This window comes from Buceros rhinoceros, unplaced genomic scaffold (assembly GCF_000710305.1).
Source record: "Buceros rhinoceros silvestris isolate BGI_N320 unplaced genomic scaffold, ASM71030v1 scaffold6521, whole genome shotgun sequence".
In the NCBI taxonomy this organism is placed as follows: domain Eukaryota; kingdom Metazoa; phylum Chordata; class Aves; order Bucerotiformes; family Bucerotidae; genus Buceros; species Buceros rhinoceros.
In genome coordinates, this window is record NW_010395886.1 from 16,476 (window position 1) to 20,689 (window position 4,214).

Below are 4,214 nucleotides of genomic sequence, written 5' to 3' on the forward strand. Positions count from 1 at the left end.
CCCTACATTGCTCCTTTCATGAAATATGGCAAATAGTGGGTAAGGCAGTTAGTTGCTGCTGGGAATCTCTGCTTTTCGTTCTTCATGTAAAAAGTCTCTAGTGGATTCAGTTCTTGAACTACAGAATTTCCACCTCTTCAGGCAAGTCAGTAGGAAAGCTGAACAAAGGGTGTCCCTAGTACGTCATGATTAAAACCAAGATCAAGTTAATGGTGAACTCGGTGTTGACCTTGAACTTAGGAGCTGAGCTTAATGATGAAGTAGAGCTTTAGCTGTTGACTTTATTATACTGTCCATTTGACTTCTGTTGTGCCTGATGCTTGTTAAGTCTGAAACATGCTGAATTTCAAGAGTGCTCTTAGTTGATAACCAGTTTTACTGAGTAAGGGAGAGGTAGTATTTTCTCTAGAGTACTGCTTTCTAAATTGAATTGAAACTTGCTTTGTTTTATTATCATGATTAGAAAAGTAGGAAGACTAATTATGACACAGATCAGCTGCAGCCTCAGGCCAGTGTTTCTTGTGGTGGTGGTAGTTTGGGGAGCCCACATGTCACCTCCTCACTTGTGGTGGTGCATCTGTGAAGCTGTATGGTGAATAGATCTGGCAGCTTTTGTGGGTTAAATATAACCAAGTCACCATTTCTTCCTCTAGCAACCCCAATAAAAGACAGGAAGGATTATATTTACTGAGATCTGTTCCCAATCTGGTTCAAAATGTGGTGTCTTAGAAGTTAAGTGTCATGGCAAGAAGTAGTGGCTGGTTGAGGATAGACTTGCTTTATTCACCCCTGCTTCTAAAATATATGTTTCTCCGACTGTGCCTTCTATTTTCTCGCCATGCAATTTACTGCTTTATGTGTTGGTGGTCTGCAAAACAACTGTTGAAACTTCTCCCCAGTTCTTAAACTAGTGGAAGGACTGCAAGTTCCATTTGTTTGGGAGCTGATCTGATTATTAATTACTTTATCGTTCATGGTCTTACTGTGGTGCTTGTTTGCAATTAAATGCTTCTGTTGAGGAACAAGGGCCTAGAAAATATCTGTTATTTCCTTTGTTATTCACATCTTTGCTGGGTTTGTTTACAGCTTATGTATCCACATTGTGCTTGGGGCTTGTTCTCAAGTCCACTGAAGTCAAATGGGAATGTTCTTCCTGTGTGTCGTCTCCTCCTTTCCCTCCAGATTTCACTCGTGGAAAGTGAGGGCTTACATTTGTGTTTAGAAATGCATCTGATGTTATTCAGACCTTTAAAAATGGAATTTTTTTTTCCACTGAGATTCCCTGTTTTGTGATCATCTGTAAAAAGCTGCTTTTTCTTGGACTGTGGTAGTTGCATTTGTCTTTTGCTAACAATATTTTATCTCAAATATTTCCTGGTCAGCCTATGGGAAATGCCACAAATACTTCATTAAACAAAGCTTTCTTTGCAAGCTATCGAAGATAAGTGTCTTTAGACATCAGAAACTCAGCAGTGTTTTTGGGTGCGTGTGTGGTGTTCAGATGCTCAGGAGTCACCCCCTAAGGGCTGTGTCCAGCAGCATCATGTTCTGTTCCTGCAGAGGCACAGAGTTGGTAGCCTTGGTGAATCAAGCTGGCTTATACTGAGCACTTTGGATGGCTGCCCATGGAACACTTACAGATGTTTTACAAATCCACACAAAAGCCACATACAGAAGAGACTAATTAGGCTTTTTGCCACCTGCTTTCTAATCTATTTCTCAGTTAGTTCAGGTTTTAAAATTTCTATTCAGAATGTGAGAGAGACTGAAAGGTGGATGAGGAAACACATCTCAAGAGTGTGCTTTATATAATAGTGTATCTGGCGGTGACCTGTTGGATATATCCAACAGGTTGTCATCTATTATACTTCCATAAAGCCTTTGACACGGTCCTCCACATCTTTCTCTCTAAATTGGAGAGATATGGATTTGATGAATCTACTCTTTGATGGATGAAGAATTGGGTGAGTGGTTTCATCCAGAGGGTTACCAGCTCCATGTCCAGGTGGAGATCAGTGGTGAGTGGTGTCCCTCACAAGTCTGTATTGGGACCAGGACTGTTTAATAACTTCATCACTGACATAGCGGGATTGAGTGCACCCTCAGCTTTGTGTCACCTGTAAACTTACTGAGTGGTACAGTTGAGGGATGGGATGCCATCCAGAGGGGCCTGGACAAGCTGGAGAAGTGAACCCATGTGAACCTCATGAGGTTCAACAAGGCCAAGTGCGAGGTCCTGCACCTGGGTCAGGGCAACCTCTGGTATCAATACAGACTGGGGGATGATGTGACTGAGAGCAGCCCTGTTGAGAAGGACTTGGGGGTACTGGTGGGTGAAAGGTTGGACATGAGTCAGCAATGTGCACTTGCAGCCTAGAAAGCCAGATGTATCCTGGGCTGCATCAAAAGCAGCGTGGCCAGCAGGTCGAGGAAGGTAATTCTGCTGCCCTACTCCACTCTGGTGAGACCTCACTTGGAGTGCTGTATCTAGTTATGGAGTCCTCAGGAAAGACTTGAATCTGTTGGAGAGGGTCCAGAGGAGGGTCTCAAAAATGATCAGAGTGCTGGAACACTTCTGCTATGAGGACAGGCTGAGAGAGTTGTGGTTCAGCCTGGAGAAGAGAAGGCTCCAAGAAAACCTTGTTGAGGCCTTCCAGTACTTAAAGGGGGCTTATAAGAAAGATGGGGATGGCCTTTTTAATAGGGCCTGTTGTGACAGGACAAGGGGTGATGGTTTTCAACTAAAAGAGGAGAGATTTAGACTAGATGTAAGGAAGAAATTTTTTCCAATGAGGATGGTGAAACACTGGCACAGGTTTCCCAGAGAGGTGGTAGGTGTCTCATCCCTGGAAACATTCCAGGTCAGGTTGAAAGCGGCTCTGAGCAACCTGATCTAGTTGAGGATGTCCCTGTTCATTGATGAGGGGTTGGACTAAATGACCTTAGAATAGTTTGGGTTGGAAGGGATTTTCAATGATCTCTCAGTACACTCTTTTTTTAAAGCTAGGATGAATAGCTGTTGGGGTCAGAGACGAGAAGTTCAAAGGTCTGACTGTTGTGATATCCATGTATCCTAACTGAGCTGGAGCGGTCAGTGAGAACCCACAGAGAATGTGGAAGCACTCTTACCCAATCCTGAGCAGTTCTTCCCCCTGTTGTTTCAAAGGGCGTGAGCTAGGTGTTACTCTACTGCATTAGATCTGCAGCCTAACAAATTCTGTGCCAGTTGATCTAATTGAAGTAAAGGCAAATCTTGTTAATCTTGCCAGAGGAATCTGCTTGCAGGTCCTGATTCTGGAAAGTGTATGATGTGGTGGACAGTCATGTTCAAGTAACTGAATGTGCAGCATCCTTAATCCTGTATTAACCATTACTCCTTCTGTCCCCTCAACCACACACACTTAAATACTGGCAAAAGCAAGAATGCTTCCTCTGCCGCGCTGGGCAGTGATCGCTGTGTGTAATGCGGGAAGGAGTACAGCCTGAGTCCTGGGGAGGAAAGGGTGCTGGAAGTTCTTCTGCTCAGACAGTAGCTCAGGCCCTGTTGCAGAGAGATATTATCCAGAAAGAGAGGCAGGAATGAATAGACATTCTGTGGGTCCCCATGCAGAGAACCCACCTCAGAAGAGCGTGATGTGCGTGGCTGGCAAAGGATGTCACACAGAGTTGGACTGGAAGTCAGCAAGACTTCAACCGTGAGGGTAATTGCTGAAATATATTGCCAGGGGTGACAGTGGATTTTCTTGCATGCTCTTGTTTTGTATGGAAGTTGGTTCAGGTAAGGCTGGTTTACAGAGGTCTCTGAGGTTTCTACTTTACAGCCAAAGTATTTCTCTGTTCTTGGTCCATTTGAGATGCTTTGAGGTGCTGATCGTGGTGACTGTTGTGTGTAGACAACTGTCCATCAATCCGGAAATGGCCTGAAACTACCAGCTTCTTTCACATGGTCCACCACACATTTGTCAGTGACTACTAATTTTGCTCTTGCTCTTGACCTGCACCAGAAGTTTGATTTAGTAAGTGTACGAATTGTGTTACAAGTTGGCTGTGGTTGTGGAGTCCTTTGGCATCAATTTATTTATAGCATTAGTCATTAGTGGTCAGACTGACCACTGCTGCATTGCAGAAAGCTCTGAATGCTGCTCTCATCTTGGAGACATCATTAACAATCACAGTAAGGCAGATCTTACATCAACAGGAGTTTACCTGGCATT

At 43.9% G+C, this 4,214-nt stretch overlaps 1 protein-coding gene across 1 annotated transcript in view; it reads left to right on the forward strand.

Moving 5' to 3' along the window:
• DUSP22 (dual specificity phosphatase 22) overlaps window positions 1-4,214 on the forward strand; it is a gene marked incomplete at its 5' end in the record, with an annotated part of 35,615 nt that overhangs the window by 10,576 nt on the left and 20,825 nt on the right. The gene's annotated exons all lie outside the window — the stretch shown is intronic.